Source organism: Triticum urartu, chromosome 4A (genome assembly GCF_056163025.1).
Source record: "Triticum urartu cultivar PI428250 chromosome 4A, HENAU_Tu73, whole genome shotgun sequence".
Lineage (NCBI taxonomy): Eukaryota > Viridiplantae > Streptophyta > Magnoliopsida > Poales > Poaceae > Triticum > Triticum urartu.
This window is the reverse complement of record NC_141876.1, coordinates 225441075-225468543: the sequence shown is the minus strand read 5'-3', so window position 1 is coordinate 225468543 and position 27469 is coordinate 225441075. Positions and strand designations below refer to the sequence as shown.

At 45.7% G+C, this 27469-nt stretch overlaps 1 long non-coding RNA gene across 1 annotated transcript; it reads right to left on the bottom strand.

Annotated features, from left to right (window-relative positions):
* Positions 1–23164: 23164 nt before the first annotated feature.
* Positions 23165–26843, bottom strand: LOC147975437 (uncharacterized). Its single transcript, XR_015600782.1, has 3 exons — positions 26335–26843; positions 24962–25033; positions 23165–23646 (listed from the first exon to the last, which is right to left on the bottom strand). It is a non-coding gene; the product is annotated as an uncharacterized LOC147975437 (long non-coding RNA).
* Between the last annotated feature and the right edge of the window lie 626 nt (positions 26844–27469).

Sequence of the window (27469 nt, the reverse complement as noted above, 5' to 3'; positions counted from 1 at the left end):
GGCGCAAAAAACCGTCCGATTTGTTCCAAGATTCGTGCACAGAGCTGCCAACGGTGATGCTTGCGTGTGGTCGGGGTGGTGAACGCCCACACGTGTGGGCGTTAACATTTCCGTAACACAATTAATCAAACCCACCTAAAAACAGAGGCTAGCCTGTGGGACCATCAAATCCGTGCCACAATTTTAGAACAAAGGGCGTGCGCGGGAAAACCAATTTTTAGGTTTTCGTCCCCACCGCAATGCATCTCCCAAACCCTTACCGTCTCGTCGCCCCCTATCTTCTTCTTCCCCCGCCACCGCCACCACCACCATGATTTCATTGACCCTCCATCTCACCGCTCGCCACCTCCCATCCCGAGTCAGATCCGCCGCCACCCCAGTCCTTAGCACCTCTCTCAATCTCGATCTCGACCCCAAGATAGTGCCGCACGCGAACCCTAGCGAGCACCCTACAATCCAGCATCGGGGATGAACAGCCCGGCCTCCCTCTACGCGGCATGGTTCCCTCCGCTGGTCGCCAGCCAGGCCCGCCCATTCCGTCTCTGGCAGCGCATCTGGACTCGCTCGTCCTCGACGTCACAGGCAGCTTCGGATCTGGTAACTTACTCTCCCTCTCTCTCGCCCTCTCTCTCGGTATCCCTCTCTTAGTTGCTCTCCCTCCCTCCCTTCAGAAGGAGTCGAGGAGCTTTTTGATAGACACAAAGGTGTCCCGATGTTTCGATGAGATGGTGGCTATCGTTTTCTGTGGGAGTCGACCTTGACGATCCGACTACGAACGTGCGAGACGTCGCGCCTTAGCAATCGCTAAACCAACTTCCGAGGGGTTATTGACCACGCCGGAGCACGATCAACCTGACCACAAGGGCCTGTTTCCTGCGAGCAAATGAAGAACAAGCAAGAAACTGAGATTGCAATCTGGATATTGCGAATATAAGATGAAAGATTTATTGATCAAGGTGGGGTTCTGTGACGTCTTGGTCTGGTCGTTGGACACAAACGAAGTACGAGAAGTTGCAGCTATGGCGAACTTTTAATCTAAAAAAAACCCAAAGTCTAAACGACGCCCTAAGGGCTGTATATATGGAGGAAGAGAGGGGAATTTCGTGGCCCTTGAGGGTGGGGTCCGAAACCAACCCTAACTCTTGTTTCCCCACACATACGGACTCTAAAAATAGCCTATACTTAAGTATTTCGAAATTACATGGGCCTGGCCCATTAATAAGGTGACGCAGCACCTAGAATAGCCTATGGACGAATATTATGAAGTGGCATCTTGTATATTTCGTCCATGGCTTCATGCACTCCTTATGGCGGCTTCAAAGTCCTGAAATCATCACTTGTAACTCCGTTCTTGATCCCCTTGCACATGCCATCAACTCCATGCGTGTTCTTGCTCCAATGTTCATCCTTCTCCAAGCTAGGCCCTTCATTTGAAAGCAAAACAAATGTATCCAATTTAGGCAGCATCATAATCTCATGAACATTAGAATCATTACCAAGAAACGAAAGTACCTGGTAATTTAATTGGCGTGCGCGAGCTCTAGTAATTGGTCCAGTATATGTAACAGTAGGGGCTGTGGGTGTAACAATGGTATTGATGTCCTCATCATCCTCCCCTTCTTGAAATGAAGTCGTCCTCGACGGAAACTCATCTTCCTCACCCAAATAAGGCTTCAAATCTGCAATGTTAAAAGTGGGACTAACCCCAAAATCTGCAGGTAGCTCAAGTTTATATGCATTATCATTTATTTTCTCTAAAACCTTAAAAGGACCATCAGCACGTGGCATTAGCTTTGATTTGCGCAGATTAGGAAATCTATCTTTACGCAAATGTAACCAAACAAGATCTCCAGGTGCAAACACAACATGTTTTCTACCCTTATCTCCAGCAAGTTTATATTTAGCATTTATACGCTCAATGTTTTCCTTAGTTAACTCATGCATTTTTAAAATCAATTCAGAACGTTCTTTAGCATCAAAATTAACCTTCTCCGAAGATGGAAGAGGCAACAAATCAATAGGTGCACGAGGTAGGAAACCATACACAATTTCAAAAGGGCACATCTTAGTAGTAGAATGCAATGAACGATTATAAGCAAATTCAATATGAGGCAAGCATTCTTCCCACATTTTCTTGTTATTCTTCAAAACAGCCCTAAGCATAGTAGACAATGTTCTATTGACTACTTCAGTTTGTCCATCAGTTTGGGGGTGACAAGTAGTACTAAAAAGCAGCTTAGTCCCCAACTTAGCCCATAAACATCTCCAAAAGTGGCTAAGAAATTTAGTATCACGATCTGAAACAATAGTATTTGGCACACCATGTAAGCGAATAATTTCACGAAAGAACAAATCAGCAACATTAACAGCATCATCGCTTTTATGACATGGTATAAAGTGTGCCATTTTCGAGAACCTATCCACGACAACAAATATGCTATCCCTCCCCTTCTTTGTTCTAGGTAAACCTAAAACAAAGTCCATAGATATATCCTCCCAAGGAACACTAGGTACAGGCAAAGGCATATATAAACCATGAGGATTGAGTCGTGACTTAGCTCTTTGACATGTAGTGCAGCGAGCAACAAAACGCTCAACATCCCGTCTCATCTTTGGCCAAAAGAAATGTGTAGCAAGTATATCCTCCGTCTTCTTGACGCCAAAGTGTCCCATTAATCCTCCTCCATGCGCCTCCTGCAACAACAAAAGACGAACGGAGCTAGCTGGAATGCATAGCTTGTTAGCACGAAACACAAATCCATCGTTAAGAACGAACTTGTTCCAAGTTCTCCCTTCCTTACAATTCTGCAATACATCTTTAAATTCAGCATCATTAACATATTGATCTTTGATGGTCTCCAAACCAAATATTTTAAAGTCAAGTTGTGAAAGCATAGTATAACGACGAGACAAGGCATCAGCAATAACATTTTCTTTACCCTTCTTGTGTTTAATCACATAAGGGAAAGTCTCAATGAATTCAACCCATTTACCATGTCGACGGTTCAGTTTTGCTTGACTTTTAATGTGTTTCAAAGATTCATGATCAGAATGTATAACAAATTCCTTGGGCCATAAATAATGTTGCCATGTTTCTAAGGTCCGAACAAGAGCATATAATTCTTTATCATAAGTAGAATAGTTCAGACTAGGCCCACTCAATTTTTCAGAAAAGTATGCAACAGGTTTTCCATCTTGTAATAACACACCTCCTAATCCAATTCCACTAGCATCACATTCAAGCTCAAAAGTCTTATTGAAATTAGGAAGTTGGAGTAAAGGAGCATGTGTCAACTTATCTTTCAATACCGTGAAGGCTTCTTCCTGTGCGGTACCCCAAACAAAAGGTACATCCTTCTTTGTAAGCTCGTTGAGAGGTGCGGCAATGGTGCTGAAATCTCTCACAAAACGCCTATAGAAACCAGCGAGGCCAAGGAAACTCCTCACTTGTGTGACCGTTTTGGGCTGCGGCCAACTCTCAATAGCTTCAATCTTGGCTTTATCAACTTCAATTCCCTGTGGAGTAACAACATAGCCAAGAAAAGATACTCGGTCGGTGCAAAAGGTGCACTTTCCAAGGTTACCAAACAAACGTGCATCACGTAGAGCAATAAAAACAGCACGTAAATGTTCCAAATGTTCCTCCAAAGATTTGCTATAAATCAATATGTCATCAAAGTAAACTACCACAAATCGTCCAATGAAAGCACGTAAAACTTCGTTCATTAACCTCATGAAAGTACTAGGTGCATTAGTTAACCCAAAAGGCATGACTAACCACTCATATAATCCAAACTTAGTTTTAAATGCTGTTTTCCATTCATCTCCCAATTTCATACGAATTTGATGGTAACCACTACGCAAATCAACTTTGGAGAATATTGTAGAGCCACTCAATTCATCAAGCATATCATCTAGCCTAGGAATAGGATGACGATAACGAATAGTAATATTATTAATGCCTCTACAATCAACGCACATACGCGACGTACCATCCTTTTTCGGCACTAAAATGATAGGAACAGCACAAGGACTAAGGGATTCGCGTATATAACCTTTGTCGAGCAGTTCTTGTACTTGACGCATAATCTCCTTCATCTCCTCTGGATTGGTACGGTATGGTGCACGGTTGGGTAATGATGCACCGGGAATTAAGTCAATTTGATGCTCAATCCCGCGAATAGGTGGTAATCCCGGTGGCACGTCTTGTGGAAAGACGTCGGCGAACTCCTGCAAAATGTTAGTGACAGCAGGAGGCAAAGAGGAAGGCACGTCCTCGAATGAAAATAATGCCTCTTTGCACACAAAAGCATAGCAAACAGATTTGCTAAAATCTAGATCGTCAATATCAGATTTGGTGGCAAGTAAACATGCACTTTTCAACTTAATTTCAGAAGCAACACTAGATTGTTTATGATTATTAGGCTGCATTTGTTGCTCAAATTCTTTTGCCACAATCTGATTTTCACTCTTAGTTTTCTCCTGTTTTGCTTTATTAGCTCTATTAATATCATCTTTCAAAATAGAATCAGGAGTCATAGGAAGCAAAGTAATATTTTTATCCTTATGAACAAGAGTATACTGATTGTTTCTACCATGGTGAATAGAATTTTTATCAAATTGCCATGGTCTACCAAGTAATAAGGCACATGCTTGCATTGGTACCACATCACAATCAACATAATCAGCATATGTAGAGATACTAAAATGCACACGAACAGTACGTGTTACCTTAACCTTGCCGCTGTTGTTGAACCATTGGATGTAGTAAGGATGTGGATGTGGTCTTGTGGTGAGAGATAGCTTCTCCACCATCGCGATGCTAGCCAAGTTGTTGCAACTCCCTCCATCTATGATCACGCGAACAGAACGTTCCTTCACAACTCCCTTTGTATGGAACAAATTATGCCTCTGATTTTGCTCAGCTTGTGTAACCTGCACACTCAAAACACGTTGAGCAACTAAACAGTCATACCTGTCAGCATCTTCAGGAGCCATGTATTGCGTCTCATGATCAGAATCGTCTCCACCGTGTTCGTCACGTGTAATAAGAGCCAAAGTCTCCTCATCATAGTCACTAGCGGACTCATACCCACCATCCTCAGTAACAATCATCACATGCTTAGATGGGCATTCTCTCGCATAATGACCTCCACCCTTGCAACGTCGACAAATAATATCATGTGTTTGCCCTGTTGATGCCATGGATGAAGAAGAGCTCTTTGCAGGCCCAGAAGGTGTGCTCTTGGCAGATAGTGGTGATTGTGCCTGCTTTATTGTATCACGGTTGGAGGTGGCAGCCGACGGAGGCGCCGGTGTAGCAGAACGTGTGGAAGTAGATGATGCACGTGGTGTCCATGAAGAAGGTTGACCTGCAGAAAAGTTAGTCCGCGCCAATGCCTGTCGATCCTGCACTTCACGTTCAGCTTTACAAGCAAGATGGAATAAACGAGTGATATTAGTATACTCCTTATACTCTAGAATCGTCTGAATCTCTTTATTTAATCCACCCATAAAACGTGCAAGCATAGCTTCATTCTCCTCAACAATACCACATCTAATCATGCCAGTTTGTAATTCCTGATAATATTCTTCTACAGAATTTTTTCCCTGTCTTAAGCGCTGCAATTTTTGAAGTAATTCACGTTGATAATATGGTGGAACCCAACGAGTACGCATAGCAGTTTTCAAAGCAGCCCAAGTAGCAGGAATGGGATATAATCTACAATGCTCAGACCACCAAACACATGCAAAACTAGTGAATGCACAAACAGCAGCAGGAACACGTCTCTCCTCGGGATATTGTAAACATGTAAAGCGTTGTTCAGTTTCTAACTCCCAAGTAAGATATATATCAGGAACATATCTACCCTCAAATGGTGGAATATTCAATTTTAGTTTAGGGAGATGGTCATGATCTCGTACCTGAGGGTGAGCCCTACCATTGCCATTATTTGCATGTGGACGACCTGATGGTTGCTGTGCTGGTGGTGGCACGTAGTTCTGATTTTGATCAACCTCATCCTCGTAATCGCCAGCAAAATCATCCTCCTCCGCATCAGCAGCAGGAGCCACAGAAGTAGCAACAGCAGCACCAACAGTTTGGCCAGGTGCAAGAGGGAGACGGCTCGCTCGGCGAAGGGCTGTTTCACGATGTGTAGGTAGTCGTCGTTGTTGTTGTTGTAGAGGTGCGTTAGGTGCAGCCGGTGGTGGTGGTGGAAGACGCGCGAGCAATTCATTAAACCTGTTATCGAGCTTTGTTTCGAACATCTTCTCCATGTCATCAATCTTCTCCATGGCCTCTTCAAATCTGTTTAGCACATCCTGCACCTGTCCATTCATCATTTGCTGAAATTTATCATGCAACTCCTGATTCGTCATGTTCTCCCAGTCAGTCTCGTCGGCTTGTGATCCTGCCATGGTTAGCAACAATAGAAAACACACAAGAATATGATCCTACAGAATACTAACAAGAGGTGGTGGTGGCGGGTGTCACAAATCCGTCAAGCAAATCTCAAATTCTTACCAGTTCTTACCCAGCAGCAGGCGGTGATCGGCAACCGTTGTAGTCAAAACTCTCAAAAGCTTGGATAGAGCGATTGCCAGGGAGAGTCAAACGCACGACGTAGAGGTATGTGGAGCTGGGAAGGCTTATAGTATGGTAGCAAAAAGGGTCAGCAATAATCAATTCAGAGATGCAAAGTTGAATAAACGCTCAACGATGGTACTGTGCTGGTCCTAGGCTAGACCGTGCTAGAGACACGAGCCTAGAACACTAACAAAATCACGGCGCTGCACGTAAATAAGGGAAAAGCACACTCTGGAACTTTTTTTTTCGCGTTTTTTTTTGCGCTCCTCTTTTTTTTTGCGAAAAAAATACTATAATGGCGAGTGTCTCAAAACTCTTCCCTCGTCAAACTGATAGGATGGGCACGAAATTTTTTTTTTCACTTTTTTTTTCGGAAATCAGGGCAGCGACGACGAAAAAGTGCGACAAAAAATCACTATGATGGCACGTGGCTCAAAAGACTCAGAAAAGCCTAAAAATAGGATAGGGAAAAAATATTTTTGCCCGTGAAAATTTTGGCCTAAAAACTGCCCGGGGGTCTCCAGACTCTTTTTTTTTTCGAGACCTACGCAGGCAAGGAAACACGAATCGGAATTGAGATTGATCTCAAGAACAAACCTAATATGAGAAGAACTCGGATTGGTGGTGGATATATGGTTGTGGTATATGGCAGCGGTGGTGGTATGTGGTAGCGGTGGTGGTATATGGATAGAGATTGATGGTGGTATGTGGTAGCGGTGGTGGTATATGGATAGAGATTGATGGTGGTATATGGATACAGATTGGTAGTGGTATATGGATAAGGATTCAGAGCGGTGGCGGATAAGCAAAAGTGGTAGATGGGCGATGATGATGGTGCGGCGGCGGCGTGACAACTGATGTCCAGAACTCGAAACTCTAAAAGACTAGACTCTAAGACCAGCAACTTGACACGACGATGCAACCGCAAATTCAACAAAGCAAAAACCCTAAAAAGATTATGCAAAGGCTCAGATTGGTTCGGATATGATGAACTAACCCTAATTTTTTTTGTGGCTTTTTCGTGGACTGTAGGTATGAAGAACAGACTCGATCTAATCTACGAAAAACTGTAAAAATCTCACCGAGCAACCTGGAAATCTGATACCACTTGATAGACGCAAAGGTGTCCCGATGTTTCGATGAGATGGTGGCTATCGTTTTCTGTGGGAGTCGACCTTGACGATCCGACTACGAACGTGCGAGACGTCGCGCCTTAGCAATCGCTAAACCAACTTCCGAGGGGTTATTGACCACGCCGGAGCACGATCAACCTGACCACAAGGGCCTGTTTCCTGCGAGCAAACGAAGAACAAGCAAGAAACTGAGATTGCAATCTGGATATTGCGAATATAAGATGAAAGCTTTATTGATCAAGGTGGGGTTCTGTGACGTCTTGGTCTGGTCGTTGGACACAAACGAAGTACGAGAAGTTGCAGCTATGGCGAACTTTTAATCTAAACAAAACCCAAAGTCTAAACGACGCCCTAAGGGTTGTATATATGGAGGAAGAGAGGGGAATTTCGTGGCCCTTGAGGGTGGGGTCCGAAACCAACCCTAACTCTTGTTTCCCCACACATACGGACTCTAAAAATAGCCTATACTTAAGTATTTCGAAATTACATGGGCCTGGCCCATTAATAAGGTGACGCAGCACCTAGAATAGCCTATGGACGAATATTATGAAGTGGCATCTTGTATATTTCGTCCATGGCTTCATGCACTCCTTATGGCGGCTTCAAAGTCCTGAAATCATCACTTGTAACTCCGTTCTTAATCCCCTTGCGCATGCCATCAACTCCATGCGTGTTCTTGCTCCAATGTTCATCCTTCTCCAAGCTAGGCCCTTCATTTGAAAGCAAAACAAATGTATCCAATTTAGGCAGCATCATAATCTCATGAACATTAGAATCATTACCAAGAAACGAAAGTACCTGGTAATTTAATTGGCGTGCGCGAGCTCTAGTAATTGGTCCAGTATATGTAACAGTAGGGGCTGTGGGTGTAACAATGGTATTGATGTCCTCATCACTTTTCGTCGGGGCCACGGAGTGGGGGTACTCCTCGTCGGCCGATCAATGACCCGCCACGCACAGGCGGAGCCAAGGGAGTTGCTCAAGGCCGTCTCTGAGCTCAACGACCCGCCGCGTGCAGGCAGTGCCGAGGGCGAGCTGCTCCAGGTCGTCTCCGAGCTCAAAGACCCCCGCGTGCAGGCGGAGGAGCAAGCCGGAGCAGCGGGGGGAATCGGTAGGGAGCTGTTCCGACTAGCGGTAGCCTGGAGTTAACCGAAATCGGGCGGTCAAACGGACCTGTCGTCAAGCACGCCTGGCTCCTTGATGAGTTCCACCCGGACGTCCTACTGGTCCAGCTATGGGTGCCACTCATGGCCGCATTGAACTGGCGAGATGGGGCTGCGACTGCGAATCAACGAGAAGGGGCGGCGAGGGTTACTACAAGAGATAAGGATGGATGGGAATAGCGGTGCTGGAGTACGGTGCGACAGGGGATATGGAGGATTGTTTTATCGTAGTGGACTACTCGAGGTTAAAACAATAGAGCGGATTGGGCTGTGGGGTTGTGAAGTTATTAAGAGCAGTTGGGCCTCTCTCTCTCCACGTATATTCTCAAAAAACTATAGAGTAGTACATCGTTACCTAAAAAACAGAGTACTACTTCGGTGTATTCGGTACTTCGGGTTCCAGAGGCACGCAACCGAAATCATCAAAGAAACTTCGGTTTCCCAAGACTGCCAACCGAAGTGCAGACCGAAGTATTTGGTTTCTATGAATTCAAGTTCGGTACCGGTTTATTAGGTACGGTTTTTGATGCTCGGTTTTTTATGCCCACCCCTACATGCAGCAACTCCATATGGCGGATCTGAAGGTGGATAAAATCAACTCGATACATCTTTTCTTCTTCTGCTCTCTATCTGACCCCCTTCTCGTCTCTCTTTCCAACCAGGATGGCACCATGGGAGAAGAATGTGTGATGTGTTGTGCTCGGGAGGGACGCCATGGACCTCCCTCCTTTGCTTCTGCTCTTCCACTAACGCCATCAAGGTGATGGGTTTGGTACAGCGACCTACTCCCCTGCTTTCTATGTCAATTTGGTGTGTGATGTGGATGTGGATCAGGATGTATTTTAGGCATGATTAAATACGAATTTTGGTTCAACTCTGACTGAAATAACTTGTTGGTTCAGTTTCAGTTATCGTCGGTGCTCTGGTGGTCCTGGCGCTGTACGATAGGTTGAGTATGGAGCGATACATGAGGCTGGCATCTCTAAACCTCTACATGTACGAGCTCTTCTATCAGAGCTTCTCCCTCACATGCTACCTCCGATCCAGGGACTACCTCGTCGAGCTGCTCAAGGAACCATAACCATGGCTACCTGATGAATTCAGTTTTTTGATCAACGATTGTTTTGAGCTTGCTTGCTTGCTCTGAATTTTTTTGAGTGTGCTTAGATTGATTGATTTGGTTGGTGCTTACGGCTGTTGGTGTTCAAATGTACTCTACTTAGATAGATAGATAGGTGGGTGGGTGGGTGGGTGGGTGGATGGATGGATGGATGGATGGATGGATGGATTGATAGATAGATTGATAGATTGATTGATTGATACATAGATAGATAGATAGATAGGTAGGTAGATAGATAGATTGATTGATTGATTGATTGATTGATTGCTTTGCCGCTCTGCTCTGGTTGAACTATTGTTCACTTGCAATTTGCCACTTTGCTCTAGATAGAGATGGAGAGTGAGTGTTACAGTACATCACATGGTACATACTGAAGCGATACATAATTTGGTTGATTTGGTTAGTGCTCATGGTTGTTGGTGTCTGAGTGTAGTTCGATGGCTGCCTACCTAGTTTGTTTGTCTTGTCACTCTGCTTCCTCTGGATGAATTGAATTAATGTCAACTTGCAGCTTGCACATACATCATTTTATGAACCTTGTACCTCTGTGTATGTACCAAGTTATCAACCCAAACCCTTTGCCTCTGCAACATGCACATCCACAATCACAAAAGACCACACATCCACAACATACTCTACTTTACCCAGGATACCTGCTGCAAACAAATCACATGCCTGCAGCACCAAACCATACTCAGTCAGGATGGAGATAGATATCCGACAATACCAACAAGCATTTCATGCATTGTTCAAGCTTGATTATCCACCCAAGTCTAGCTCGCAGATCATCCAAGATTATGCTAGGTTGGTTGGTTCAACAACACCGAGGAGAAAAATAGAAATAGGAAGAATAGGGGAAGAATGAGGGAATAGGTTCTATTTTTGTTCCGTCTTTTTTCTCTTCCCGATCTAAACATGTTGAAGGCTCTGTTTTGTGCAGGTTGCTCTCATGAGGAGAAGTTGCTGCTACATGATGCCCTCCTTCCCTCCTCCAACCCCCTGACATGGTGAGCTCCACCCCTCCTTCTACTCCTTGCAGATCTAATATGAAGTGGGCATCAATTGCAATTGTTATGGCCACAACATAGCAGCATTGTATTGGTTCAGTTTTTATGCATAATTCGATTATGACTGTGTTGTTTGATGTTGCTTGCCTCATCTATTTTTCATGTCTTGTGTGAAATCTGTACCATACTAGAAGATGCCACCATCAAGTTAATAATAACACTAATGATCATTTGATTCTAGTCTAGAGATACAAATAACATTAGTTAGGTCCATGGATGGATGGATGGATGAACACACACAGCTAGCAGCCTAGCAGTGTTAGCAAAGGATGTTAGTACAATGTTTATGGCATTCATTTATTGAAGCAAATAGTAACTAACTGTCATGGGATTTTTATTGTGGAGCTCCATGAACTTTTTTGGTCGATTGGTTGTCCAAGTTCCTGAAGAACAAATCATACAGCCATTATCTTGTTGATTGATGCGGTTTATCATCTTTTTGCTGCTGATGTTTAGTTCCTTGCTTGATTCTGGATATTGTTAAGTTGAAATAAAATTGTATGAGAAAATTATCACTAAACTAAGGAGTCTTAACCTGATAATAACTTCTTTTACATTAATAGACTACAATGTTGTCTCAGAGCTTATTGTCCAAAATAACACCTCTACTTTTAGTGTCCTTCAGGAATGCGTATCCTCCAGGACAACTCAAGTGGGTATATAGCTCGCCGCAAATCGCTCGTCCCTCCTCCTTTCCTGAACATGAATGTGAGGTGTTGCGCATGCAAGATCATGGCCATGCAGCATGTGTGTCCGCCGCCAACATGCAGATTTCCTACCGTCGGGTATCTTGGTCTTGATATAACTCTGTAGTTTACTTGAAAATGCAGTTCCTTCCAAAAGTATATGCAAAGTGCGTGCGTGCATGCATGCGTGCGTGCGTGTATCTAGCGAGCAAATCTGTAGTAATTATTGAATATACTATCTGCTTTCTTTTAGTGGCTATTTTCTGTTTAGTTCTCTTTTGACATATAGTTTGTTCTCTTTGAATGTGCAGATTGTACGCTGTGCTGATTATCTTTTTTCGTTGTTGGGGTCATTTGAACCTGCAGGTCATGTGTTATGTGATCTGAGCCATATGGCATATTGTAATCTTTTATTGCTGGTTTTTATGTACGATGTCACGAAGATGTACGTTTGAAATGTTGCTTTGACAGCAAAATTGTATTCCTGTGTAGATGCTACTTTGACAGCAAAATTATAAAAATTTCTCAACAGTATATATGGGTTAAATATCTGTTTTTCAATTTTCTATGCTTAAAGTTGTATTGCGCCTGAAAAGGCTATAGCCCAATAGATGATGTTGTGAAATTGTTTATTTTAGTTTAATAGTGAAAATAATAATAATAATGCTGAAAGTTATAAAAAACAAAATGAAAAGGCCAACAAAAAAAGAAATTTACTAGAAAAAGGAAACGGCCCAAAAAAGAAAAAAGGTTGTAAAATTGGGCTTGGCCCATTTAGTTGAACATGGAAAAACATAAATTGTTGAATTACTGAGCTCGGCCCATATAGACGCCTACACTGGACCGGGCTGATTCTAATCAACGACCTTTTCATTTGGTCGCAATTTTACCAGGTCAGCTTGCCACATCGGATCCGACATGGCGTGGGCAGATTGCCAGTGACCAAAATAATTGGTCGTTGCACCAACGACCTTTCATTTTGGTCGTTATCTTCTATGACCATTTCAGAACAAAGGTCGTTAAGTTTCAATAAAGATGATCAGCTTTTGACCAACTGTTTTTGGTCACAAAAAGGTCACAAATGAAAAAAAATGACAATTCAGTGACCAATATCGATGGTCGCAAGTTGACACATTTCTTGCAGTAAGAGATCTGGAGGTTGTAAGCAATGGCGCAAGATGGAAGTGTGGGGGAAAGGAGGATTGTGACCCTTTGCTTTTATAGGTCAGTAAAAGACCAAGAGTCCCCTTACTGTGTCGTATGAATCGACACATTCCAACCTTCTGTGTCGTTATGCACGCATTGGGTGAACAATTCGTTGATGATATCCCTTAAAAATGGAGCACGATCTCTGCATTGATGAGACACACCAATGAGAAAGCTGCCTCGGGCCACAATTTGACTTACAATAACTGGCTTAGTTAGCGCTATAGGTTGTGACGGTTTGGTAAAAGTTGTTAGAAAAAAACACTGTTCACACCTATGCGGCAAGCCTTTGGGCTAACCTATCTCATGACTTCGGATGCCGAAGTATGACTTTTAAACATGTGGTTGGCGGGCAATCCCGTTAAGGAGAAGCCCGAAATTGCTTTGGATGAGAAAGATTTTGGATCTGAGTGAAAGCCAGCTAGAGAAAGAACTTGCCTTGCCTTCCAAGCCGAAGACTTTAAGCCAAAAACATTGGTCCGAGTATGGAACTTCTATCCTCGGCTTCGAAGACAAGTTCAGGGGCTACTGGCGGTGTCCTGGACTAGGGGGTACCAACCTATGTGACCCACAATCCATGGGCCGAGCCTACGGCCCACCGATCTCCATAAGGATGGACTCCGGAACCCACGAATCCTGGAGTGATCAAGATGGACACCGCTGAAGACTTGGCGTATACTTCAAGGACAACTCAAACTATCGGCGTGTTTATTCCTAGTTGGCAAACCGACCATATGTAACCCTAGATACCCCTGGTGCCTATATAAGCCGGAGGGTTTAATCCGTAGGGACACAATCATAATTACCAGCCTTAGGGTTTAGAACACAACATACGATCGCAGACTAAGGCATGGCCTAGTGGTGGAAAGGGGCTGATGCCTTCCCACCCACCCAGGTTCAAGGCATGGTACTTGCAATTTGGGTTTGTTGCACCAATTATACTGTAGGGGGTTCCCTTACAGTCTTTCTGTCAAAAAAACACAATATACGATCTCGGGGTAGATCAACATGTACTCAATACTCCATCATCAGTATAATTAAAGCAGGACGTAGGGTTTTACCTCTTCGAGAGGGCCCAACCCTGGTTAAACATCGTCTTCCTTGTCTCCTGTTGCCCATCGTCCCTAGATCCACAGCTCGGGACCCCCTACCCGAGATCAGCCAATTTTAGTACCGACAGAGTCTTGGACGCCATCTCCTTGTTGAAGGCATCGCCGGTTGAAATCATCGTCACCTCGTTCTGACTGCTTCGGGGGAAACCTAGATCTGGATTCCCGGATCGGACCATGATGGGGCCTTCAAGACCGTACTCCCTCTTGGGGGCATCATTTTGGAGCAGGCACTCACTGGAGGGGGGAAGAGGAGGAACAATGTTGCATCTACCACAGCGACAACGATGGATCTCGGCAGCGTGGAGCAGTGGAGTCTCAGGGTTGGACATGGTTTGATGGACACACGCAGGCTAGTGGTGTTGTCTGGCATCATGGTGACGTCGATGGTAGATGGGACTGGCAAGATCTATGCAATGATGCCTCATTAAGATGGGATGGCGGAAGATGGCGGCGGTGGATCCTAGAGCGTGTGCATGTGGTGCATGTTGTGGGACGCCTAGACCGGTTGGTACTCTCAGCTTGCTAGGCGAGCGGCTTCTTGAGGCCACTGGATTAGATGGCGTTCGTTGATGTGGTCATGGCACATCTTTATACTTGTAGTTGTAGCGATTTTATTCACCTCAAAGGTGGCTTTGGGTTGATCTTTGTATTCATTTTGTTAGACTCGAGTGAGTACATTAATAAAGATGGTTGCATGCCGAATATCCAATTCGGCTCCCAAGCTCATCTACAACCTGTGAATAGTCAATTCAAAACAAATACTAGAAAAAACAGAAAATTCCAAAAAAAATGTTGTGAAAGGTGGTTGAGTGCGTGATGTGCATGCAAAAATTCAGCACATCCGGACATCTAACGAGCTCTTAGCAAAAATGACAAAAGGCCAGTTCTTTTGGGCGATTCTACCAGAATCACCCCCCTCCCAGCTTCTTATAGAATCACCACTCCATATGTTTTTTACAATCCTAGCTAATTAGACCCTAACTAGATAGGATTGTAAAAAAAATATGAAGTGGCGATTCTAGGAGAAGCTGGGGAGGGGGGTGATTCTGGGAGAATCGCCAAAAAGAACTGGCCCAAAATCAGGTCTGAACAGTGCAAAACAATAAACTTTTTCAGAGATCTCAAATTTGTCTTTTTTGCCGACAGCTCGACCGAGAACCCGCCACAGTTATACGATTTCTAATTCTTTCATAGCTGACAAGCAGCTGTGGCGGGCATAGTACATGCCCTCCACTGGTCCATTGCATAGTTGTGGCAGGTTCGACTAAGCGCCCGCCACAGCTATATTTGAGTACCCACTCACCAAACTGTTCCAAAAAAAATAGAGTGCGTAGTGGCAGGCTTTGACAGTTGTCCGCCACAGCTATATTTGGCCATGTTGCCGCCTACTACACATATATAGTGGCAGTGGGCACTGCTCGGTGCCTGTCACTACTACACATGACCTTATCCACCGCATCCCACCCACCCACAGCTAGTTAGATCTCATTCCAAAAGCAAACATCTCTTTCTCCCCTCTGTCTCGCCGTCGCCGGCGTCATGGCGTCGTCCGGCGCCACCAGCGAGATCGCGGTCCGTTGCCTCGAACGGCGTCGAGGACCCAATCTTCCCCATTGCCCATGCCGCCCGTCAGTTCGTCGACATCGCCGAGCAACGCTACCTCGAACTACTTCCTTGTGACCGTCACCCGCACCTTCCTCCGCATCGAACATCGTCCTCATCTCCGTCGAACTCGCCGTCTGCCGACGCCTCTTCCATCGAGCTCGGCCTCGTCCAGCCTGCCGTCCAACTCTGGCCCGGTAAGCACACCTCCCTTCTTTCCGTTAATGGTGATTTTAGTTGTTCTCATTATTGTATTTGTAGATCAGCAACATTTTATTACTGTAGTTAAAATTTGTTGTATGATGAAACATTGAATCTTCGTAAGTAGATGTCTTAAATTTGAATGCATGTGCTAGACAAAATGTACTACATATGGATGAACATATAGTACACCATGTTATTAGTGTAGTTACGATTTGTTGTATGATGTACCATTGAATCTCCAATAAGTAGATTTCTTAAATTTGAATGCGTGTGCTAGACAAAATGTACTACAAATGGATGAACATGTAGTACAATATTATTTTCATGATGCAGGTATTCATAGTGAGTGCCAATGTTTTTGCGAAGCGTGGATTAAGTTGCTTAATTTCTGGCACTTAATATGTCCAATTTCTATCAAAGGTCATGCCATTTTTCTGTAAATTTATTACTTTTGTATGGACGAGCTACTTACGAAGACATGTAAATGTTTTGTCTAAATGTCAATATGTTCAATGCGATTTAGTTGGAGACGCCTCGTTAGGACTCCTACACCCATAGATGGAATTCCTACTACCGTAGACATCGTCATGGGGGTGGCTCAATACATGAAGATCGTGCTCGCTTATGTCGAGAGTGCTCGAGTAGCCATCGAAAGATCTCAAGCATATTTCGAGAGCGCTAGAGCAGCTGCTGGGAGCGCTAGAACAACCGTTGAGAGTGCGCAAGCAGCCGCCGAGAGTGCGTGAGCAGTCGTCAAAGATGCGAGGACCACCCAAGCCGAGATCACGAAGATGATGGAAGGCAAGGATAGCTCATGATGAAGCTGAACTTTTACTTCTGAACAACTAGTGCACGACCTGCCTTCACGTGATCTATATGATCGATGCGTGTGAACTTAATTTCTAAGTTGCTATGGTAGCACTACTAGGGAAAACCTTATACACCGAACTTTAGCAGTGTCGCTTGTTAAAAAAGGGCGCTATTGCTAAATAGCAGTAGCGCGTGCTGGATAAACACACTGTAGACACAAACGTAGCAGTAGCGCGTCTCGTTTTAAAAGCGCTACTACTAAAATTCTCACTACTAAGCCGACAGGCTACATATAGTAGTAGCGGTCTTCTAGAAAGAGCGCTACCGCTGAGTTTATTTTAGCAGCGCGTTTACTTTGAAACGCGCTACTGTTAATGAAAAGAAAATTAAATGAAAAACAAATAGAAAAGTAAATGAAAATGAAAGAAATAAAAAAAGGAGAAAGGAAAAAAATAAAATGTAAAGAAAAATAAATGAAAAGGGAAAAAGGAGAAAGGAATAGCAGTAGCGTCTGTTCATCGGAGGCGCTATAGATAACTTAGCAGTAGCGCTTGTTTAGACCCCCGCTATAGAAAGAGAAAAGGAAATAAGGAAAGGAAAATACATAGCTATAGCTGTAGCGCGTTTACTGAAAAGAGCTATAGCTAACTTAGCTATAGTGCTTTTAAAGAAACACGCTACCGCTAAGTTTGACTTAACCCAAAAGCGCCCCCCCCCCCGGCCACCACTTCTCCCCCAAATCTCTTGCCCCACTTCGCCGTTGTCTCCCCAATTCGCCGTCGCCCTACTTCGCCGCCGTCTCCTGCCGACGTCAATGCCCCCGGAGCCACCAGAGCCGCGCATCGTCGACGCCACCGGAGCTGCGCGGCCTCATCAACGCCACCGGAGCCGCCCTTGGCGCCAGCGGAGCCACCATCGACGCCCTACCTCCCTCGCCACAACTGCCTTCCTCGCCGTCACCGGAGACGCCCCTGCCTCCCTCGCCACCACTGCCTCCCTCGCCACGACCGAAGCCATCCTCTGTAAGCCCCCACCCCTCCTCTCTCTCTCTCTCATGCATAGCACAAACATTGGACAGAGAATTAGCTAGCTAGGTTAACTAGTTTAATTAGGTTAATTATCTAGGTTAGTGCAAAAATTTAGTTAGGGCTTTGACAGAGAACTAGTTAGGTTAACTAGTTTAATTAGGTTAATTATCTAGGTAAACTAGGTTAACTAGCTAGGTTAACTAACTAGGTTAAATAGCTAGGTTAATTAGGTTCGTTAGGTTAACAAGCTAGGTTAACTAGGTTCGCTAGGTTAGAGGAAAAATTTATTTTAAAGCATTAGGTGAGAAGGGTTAGAGAAATGGAGTTCCTTTGCAATTTAATTGGGTTCTGTCCTAGGCAGAGAAGTGTTAGAGAAAATAATGTGTATGTGTGTGTGAGAGAGAGAGGAATAGCTAGAACAGAATTTGGGTTCTGTCCTAGGCAGAGAAGTGTTTAGTGAGGTCATTTTGCAAAGGTTTTTGATTTTTGAAAAGACCACTATTTTTCTAGGAAAAGAATTTAGGCAAGTTTTATTTTCAAGATGATCCTTCCTAGACTTTTATTGTTGTTTCCAGGGAAGTGTGGTTCGATTGTGGCCCGGTCAGTCATGTTATATCTTTTCATTGAAGTGTGGTTCTATTGTGCCCATGTGGCCTTTTGTTGTTTCCAGGGAATGAAGCGTGGGTGGCCTATGTTTTGCCGGAATGTTGATTCATTTCCGTTCCGGCAAATTTCAGGTGCTCGATTTGTCCACTTTTTAGCAAAGGTCATGCCGAATTTTTCCGTGAATTTCGACATGACTTGTGCTACAAACTAGGACATATCGAGTGCCCGCGATTTGCCGCACCGGGAAGGAGTCAATGTTCCTGCAAAGCATAGGCCTTTTTTATGTCATTATTCATTTTATTAGGTCTAGAATTAATTGACTAGATTTAATCGTAGGAAACATGGCTAGCAATGATGAAGGATAGGGTTCTGGTGACTGCGACAACGTGTACCTGGCGGCAGAGGAATTTTTTAGGGAAGCCAACGATCAACAGTTGATGTTGCTGGGTCCACCTGTCACATCGGAGATTGGAGAAGGTTAACTGAAGAAAACATCGACAAGAGACAAGAAGGTTGAGATTGCGGTTGAAAAGAAATCATCTAAAACAGTCGCAACAGCGCTAGCTGCCGCAAAACAGGTGCTTGTAGATATGTCTACTACCTTGGTTCCGGCCGTTTTCAATTGGAGTAGGCAAAATCCAGAAAAAAATGCAGCAGACTTTTCCCTTGCTGACTTCCTCAGGAGCAGCTCGACTAGCATTGCACCAGCACCTGCAGCTGCACCTGCTCCCGCACCGGCTCCTGCACCGGCTCCTGCACCTGCTCCAGCACCGGCTCCCGCACCTGCTCCAGCACTGGCTCCGGCACCGGACGTGCTCGACGGTGCTTCGTCTTTGGCTGAGCTCGACGCCCTCACGGTATCTGTCACACCGGACCCCTTCAATAAATGTATAATCTCCCGTTTTCGTTGCCTTTCGGATGTCTCACGTCGCAGACTTTTCTTTGCAGGCCGATGAAACCCCGTGCACCATATTGTACACCATCGGCGACCAGAAGGTGGACGTGGGGAAGGCGTCGATAATGGAGCCGAAGGAACCATTGTTCCACAGCCGGCCGATCCCCCCGGAAGTCTTCAAGGTTTCCGTGGCCAGTGTCAAACCGGGCCACGAGAATTTGGCTCCTCTGGTACTAGTGGGGGATGACGACGAGACCCCACGGCGGCTTGGTGATTGTTGCAATGGGTGGGTCCTGTTGTGGCCAAAGAGTCTGCTTTGTCTAGAGGCGGCCGGGAGCACACCCACGAGCACGCAGTTAGGTATGAACATCAACACCTCGCCTACTCCATTAGTCGCTGGTGATGTCGCCATAGATGAGGATGAGGATGATGATGACACTCAACAGTATGTCAATACTGGCGCCTCCTTAGGGTTTGAGCGTCATGAGTCGGTGCCTGAGTTGCCGCCTCCGGAGTCTAAACGTATTATGGACAACCTTCCGGTAGTAAAGAAGTCTAGGAAGAGACCGAGGAAAGGCAAAAAAAGCTGCTTCTATGATCCAGCCGCCTCAGCAGCCTCGGGTTCAAGACCGTATAGATATCCCCAGTGCGGCAAAATGGCATATCCCCGGTCAACCAATCCTACCTGAAGCAGCGCTAGGGGCCAGATTCGGCAATTTAAGGAGACTTCATGACGATGTGATGCGGATAGAGAAATGCCACATCGCCTCAAAAAATACAGGATACCCACTCTACGTGGTTAACGTGCCGCGGGGATTGTCGTACGTCGACACATTCCCCGCGGAGAAGTTCTTCCTTCGATTCGATTACATCTTTGACATGTTTCACTTGAAGAAGATGGATTTTGCGTTTGTCCGCCTTTATGCTTTGCACATGAACTACCTCATCGGGGTTGAGCAGATACCTCATATCTGTGTCGCTGACCCGTACTTCATGCACGAGGCCTTCTTGGGAGTCTGCGCAAAGCACCGTGAATACGTGAGGGAATACATAGTCAATTTCATGCTCGCCAATAAGGACAAGGAGGCGATTCTCGTGCCTTATCATCCCATGTAAGTCATCCGCGCGGATATCCTTCCTTTGATTTCAATCATTCATTTGCACGGTTGAGGCTAACTAATTTGAGGTGTACTTATTTTGTGCAGCGGCGGGCGCGCCGCCCTCATCATCCTCTACCCCCGATACTCCCACGCTCTTTACTTGGACTCGTCGAAGAACATTAACAAAAAGGATTACACCCACATCAAGTCTGTTCTCGACAGTACTATGTTTTACTACGACGCACGGGGTGGAGAGGTCAAGGACAAGAAGAAAAGGGACGGCAGGCCCACCTTCGACCATAAGACCGACTTCTGCTGCATCCAGCAACCGAGTGATTATCTTAATGATGGATTCTATGTCCTACACCACATGCTGGAGTACAGACGGGATCACCAGAACCTTCGCATGTCACCTACATCCGGCGATGCCCATATTCTGCAATGGGCAAAGAACTTGGGAGATATCAAGGATCATCGACTTCGAGCTGAGTTCTATCACATCTAGCGTGAACTTGCCCAAATCATCATGAAGGAGGTCGTCAAAAAAACAGGGATGTTCTATGAAGAAGGACAAATGTCGCGGGAAGACGTCCGAACACGCGTAGCCCCTCAGCGTATCGACCTGAAGCCTTTCACTAAGCTCGGGGACTATCTCCCTGACTTGGATGGATGGCACGACATGGAGTGATTGTCGATATATGAAAATGTGTCCGTTTAGTCCATACTATCTGTATGACGAAACTTTGAATTATGCACAACGAAACTTTATTTGTGATGTAATTAAACCGTCCTCCTCGACTAGCGAAGATCACTCTAGTTAGGGCATTTTGGGTACGATGAACTTTGTTATTTATGCTTATGATATGTTGCTTCTATTTTTGTCAAGTCTGTCTCTTTCTGTTGCTCAACTATATATGTTGCATATCATCGACTCATGTGACGATGCAAGTGTATAGATCATCGATGGCAAAGAAGTGCTACGCCAGGAGTATACGACGAGTGGCCGGAATGTCAGGCCCAGGTGTACCGGTTTCCAATTTTCGAGCGACAGCCAGTAGTTAGTTTAGGTTCACGCAAAGTGATAGCTCTTCTCGCGTATATCATTGTTTAGATGGATGACGATGTAGTTGCAAGTAATCGAGACTTGTATCGCTATTTTCGAGATGATGACGAGAGACCACTTTGTGTTGGATGATGATTATGATGATGACATGATTTGATGAGACTATTTGTATGTATATGCTATGATTACATTTCTATGTGTATGATATGCTAAAGATTATTGATGCTAAAGATTATTGTATAAAGCCTATTCAAATACAAAACAAATATGCAGAAAAAAAACAAAAACTAATAAAACTAGCAGTAGCGAGGGGAACAAAGTTAGCAGTAGCACTCCCTTACCAGTAGCGCTTCCTGCTAAAAAGCGCTATAGATATTAGCAGCAGCGCTCTGAACTAAAGCGCGCTACTGCTAGCCATGTATAGCAATAGCGTAGGACGACAGGCGCTACTGCTACACGTTAGCTGTAGCGCCTTATCAGTAGCGCGTCCACCCGCGCTACTGATAGGGAAAATACCCGCGCTACTGCTAGGGTTTTCCCTAGTAGTGTAGAGCTAAACTTTTGCTTCCAAACTACCAATGAACTACAACGTGGTCATTTGTATTGTCTATGATGCTATGAAGATTGTGACGTGACTTTGCTCTATGTGAGTGGATAAGTATGAAACTGACTTGTTAACTTGTTTATTTATCTTCGTAGATGAAGTGGAACTGGTATGTGGTGTACACCGGAAGGAATCCAAGAGTTTATGATTCATGAGTGATATGCAAGAAACAAGTGGATGGTTACAAAAACAGCTGCTACTAAGGATATAAGACTAAAAAAGAAGCTAAGGATCATTATGGCAAATACGTCCGCAAAGAGAATATCAACTATGAAGTATGCAACACCGTGTGGACAAGTGAACGAGTAAAGAATTTGATTATCTTTATCCAGTTCATTGTCATTATGGTGTTGTTGTTATCATGAGTTCTTATATGTATGTGTACTAATGATGCGATGTGAATTGTTATACTCTAATGCATAATCTATTTGTATGAAGTTTAGATTATTATTATGTTAAATGTAATGAGCATGTTCACTTATGTTATTTGTATGTTGTAATGTGTATTGGTCGCTGTTTGGTCGCAATTGGCAGGGCTGACGGCTAAACAAGTAGTTGTGGCGGGTGCCATAGAATGCCCGCCACAACTAACAATATAAGCAGTGGCGGGCAAAGTAGCTCGTCGGCCACTGCAAAGACTATACCACTGGCGGATGCGCGCCCGCCACTGATGCCATTATAGCAGTGGCGAGCGTCCCTGGAAGCCTGACCCGCCATTGCTGGGCTTTTTACGCCCGTCACTACTAGACATTCATGCAGTGTGTTTGTGAACGATTGAGTATCAAATTACATGACACCAAATCAGGACCTAAGTGTCTAGTGATAATGTTTCTATAGATGGCAAGTGGTGCTCTGTTCATGACTAGCTGCTTGTCTTTTTTGTCTCCATAACATGAACAAATTAGGCGTTCTGCACTTTTCCAAGATACGTCAAAGGTTCGAGATCATAGATAGAAAATGTCTAAGACAGATAGTTTTACAACTTAGCCACACCTAGCTTAGCCAATGTTTGACATGCGAATGACTCACTACTAGCCCACTCATCTACTCTAATCCGAAGCGATCACACCTCTCGCAACAGTCCGATCGTCCTCTAGTCTTCCCTTCTAAATCGATCTTCTTGAGAAGTTCACTCATGGAAGGAATCGCTCCATTAAACGCAATATCATTTTTGTGCTTCTACAACATCCACGCAACTAGCACAATTACGGTTCATGTCTCCTTCTGGATCTTTGCTTGTGGATTTATGGAGGTCCACTATGACGCCCCCGATTCAATCATACACTAATAATACACGCAAACGTGTACGATCAAGATCACGGACTCACGGGAAGATATCACAACACAACTCTACAAATAAAATAAGTCATACAAGCATCATATAACAAGCCAGGGGCCTCGAGGGCTCGAATACAAGAGCTCGATCATAAGCGAGTCAGCGGAAGCAACAATATCTGAGTACAACCATAAGTTAAACAAGTTTGCCTTAAGAAGGCTAGCACAAACTGGGATACAGATCGAAAGAGGCGCGGGCCTCCTGCCTGGGATCCTCCTAAACTACTCATGGTCGTCGTCAGCGGGCTGCACGTAGTAGTAGGCACCTCCAGTGTAGTAGGAGTCGTCGTCGACGGTGGCGTCTGGCTCATGGGCTCCATCGTCTGGTCGCAGCAATCGGGTATAGAAAGGGGAAAAGGGGGGAGCAAAGCAACCGTGAGTACTCATCCAAAGTACTCGCAAGCAAGGAGCTACACTACATATGTATGCATTAGTATCAAATGGAAAAGGGGTATCATATGTGGACTGAACTGCAGAATGCCGGAATAAGAGGGGGATAGCTAGTCCTATCGAAGACTACGCTTCTGGCCACCTCCATCTTGCAGCATGTAGAAGAGAGCAGAAGGTAAGTTCACCAAGTAGCATCGTGTAGCATAATCCTAACCGATGATCCTCCCTTCGTCGCCCTGTGAGAGAGCGGTCACCGGTTGTATCTGGCACTTGGAAGGGTGTGTTTTATTAAGTATCCGGTTCTAGTTGTCATAAGGTCAAGGTACAACTCCAAGTCGTCCTGTTACCGAAGATCACGGCTATTCGAATAGATTAACTTCCCTGCAGGGGTGCACCACATAACCCAACACGCTCGATCCCATTTGGCGGGACACACTTTCCTGGGTCATGCCCGGCCTCGGAAGATCAACACATCGCAGCCCTACCTAGGCACAACAGAGAGGTCAGTACGTCGGTCTAAATCCTATGCGCGCAGGGGTCTGGGTCCATCGCCCATTGCACACCTGCACGTTGCGTACGCGGCCGGTGAGCAGACCTAGCAACCTCCATTACAAAGGAAGTTGTGTTACGCGGTCCAACCCGGCGCGCGCCGCTCAGTCGCTGACGTCACGAAGGCTTCGGCTGATACCATGACGTCGAGTGCCCATAACTGTCCCCGCGTAGATGGTTAGTGCGTATAAGCCAGTGGCCAGACTCAGATCAAATACCAAGATCTCGTTAAGCGTGTTTAAGTATCCGCGAACGCCGACCAGGGCCAGGCCCACCTCTCTCCTAGGTGGTCTCAACCTGTCGTGTCGCTCTGCCTTAAAGTAACAGTCGGGGGCCGTCGGGAACTCAGGCCCACCACTACCTGGATGGAGCCACCTGCCCCTTCAGCCCCCATCTCCGAACAGTATCATAAGTAATGTAACAGTATAAGTATATATCATATGCCCGTGATCATCTCCCGAAGTGATCACGGCCCAGTAGTATAGCATGGCAGACGAACAAGAGTGTAGGGTCACTGATGGAACACTAGCATCCTATACTAAGCATTAGGATAGCAGGTAAAGGTAACAACATTAGTAGCAAGGACAAGCTATGCATCAGAATAGGATTAACGGAAAGCAGTAACATGCTACACTACTCTAATGCAAGCAGTAGAGAGAAGAATAGGCGATATCTGGTGATCAAGGTGGGGGGGCTTGCCTGGTTGCTCTGGCAAGAAGGATGGGTCATCAACACCGTAGTCGAGCTGGGGTTCGCCGACAGTCTCGAGGTCTACCGGAAAGAAGTAACGGAGGGGGAACACAATAAATAACAAAGCAGCCAAAGCATCATAAAGTGTAACATGGCATTACGCGGTGCTAGAGGTGACCTAACGTAGTAGTAGGTGCTACTGGCGAAGGGGGAAAACATCCGGGAAAGTATTCCCGGTGTTTGACGTTTTTGGACAGACGAATCGAAGGGGTATTGTTGCACGTTCGCTATGCTAGGGATGTGTGGCGGACGAACAGACTGTGTATCCGGACTCGTCTCGAAATTCTGAGCAACTTTCATGTACAGGTGTTTTTCATCCGAGTTACGGGTATTTTTCTATGATTTTTCGAAGATTAAACAATATTATGTAATTACTAGAAATTAAATTAAATCAAAAATACACATAAAAAGCTAGATGCACCCGGTCCAGTGCACCCAGTGCACTACTAGAGGCTGACAGTGGGCCAGGAAGGGTCCAGTCAGCAGAGTTGACCTACTGCTTTGACTAGTCAACAGGGTCAACGGTCCCACATGTAATAGACACAAAACTATTAAACTAAATGAGGTATAATCTAAACAGATTGGGCCCATTGGCCATTGGTACAATAGGCTAGCTAACACTAAGATTTGACCCTGCCTAATTAAATCCTAGGACTAATTAAATCGACCGGCCACACATGGGCACAGCCGTGCCTCACACACATGTGCCCGCAACGCACATGGTGGCCATGGCCATGGCACAAGCAGCGTACAGGAGCGGCTAGGAGGCGTACGAGTGGCCGGGGCTCACGCGGAGCAGCAAGAAGCAGCAGCGCATCAATAGCAAGCAGCGGTGGCGGCGGCAGGAGCGGCGGCGCAGTAGGCAGGGGGAGCAACAACATAGCAACGACGGGGTTAGTAGCAGGCCGGGACGCGGGCACGCACGTATGCACTATGCAGGGACGCCGGCGGTTGTAGCCAGCAGCCCCAGCAGCATGCAGCAGCGCAACAGGGGGTGGGTGTGCTCGCACGCTCGGGGCACGGCCGGCGTGCGGTGTGGGCGCAGGGCGGGCACGCGCAGGCAAAGCGGCTGTAGTAGGCATCGCCGCAACGGTAGTAGCCGGAGCAGGGGCCGCGGGCGGCAGCAAGCGGCGAGCGGGGCAGCGGAGCGGCAATGGGTAGCGGCAGCGTAGTAGAGCAGAGGCAGCGAGCAGAGCAGCGCAAGGAGCAGCAGGCGCGCGTACGCGGACACTGAGGTTCAGCCATGGCGGCCGTCGGCTCGTACAGGTGACTACGTCAACGGATCGAGACAAGTGTGATGGGGATTCGGAGGAGGAGCTCACCGCAAGTCCGGTGGCGTGCTCGAGGAGGTCGGGGACGGACCGGAGCGGTGGCAACCAGCGACGAGATGCGGCGGCCTCACGAGGGGAATGGCTCGATGCCGAGCGTACGGTGCGGCCCGTCTTGATTTAATGGGGGTAGTCGAAGGAGTCGACGACGAGGGAGCCCCTGGACTTCTTGGCGCGGCGAGGGGAGGCCGGTCCCTGGACTTCTTGGCGCGGCGAGGGGAGGCCGGTGGCCGCGGGATCGATGCGGTGGCAGTGACGGCGACCATGAGCTTCGGGCGACAAACAGACGAGCGAGACGAACGGAAGAGAGGGAATGGGGAGGCTAGGGTTCGTCCACTAGGTCGGACTCCAGATTAACTAGGTCGGAGGTGCCGGCGGATGGTTGACACGAGGCCATCGGCGACGTGGACGGGCGCGCCAACTCCACGCCATGGCTCTGCCTCCCTCTGTACAGGGGTTGAGGAAAGGCCCTAGTGGTGGGCCGGGCCTGGTACAGTAGAAGGGATGGGCTAAGTGCAAGTGGGGTTTTCCTTTTATTCCTTTCCTTTCTTTTCTGTTTATTTATTTCCTCTTCTACTTTGCATTTTATTTTAGTACCAATTGACTTCTGTTGAATCTGAAAATTGCACATAAATAGCAGACAACAATTTGAGCTATCACAAACATTTCCAATTTAACTTGAAATGTTTAACTATTTGTTTAAATCAAAAGGCTCAATTTAATGGTGTTGGTTCTGTTTAAAAAGAAGATAAGGGAATTTTAATAATAAGAAGAAATATATTTTTCTTCATAAAAATTAGTTAGTGAAAATTTGCAACACAACAAACATTTTTATTTTGCTGTTTTAATAAATATTTTTTGTTTATTCTAAATTTGAAATTGGCTTTGATTTTTATCAAGTGGAAATTTGGCTTAGTTAATCGTGATGATATGACACCATTAGTGTGAGGTCACTGTAGCATGACAGCGGGGATGTTACATCCACCGTTCCATCATACTGGCATACAAACTTGGTAGTCAAGTTGGTTTGTCCCAGTGGTCAAGGATGGTGAGCCACACTTGCCTAGCAAAGACACAGGCAAGCAAGATGCGGTTGATTGTTTCCGATGCTTGATCGCAGAATGGACAA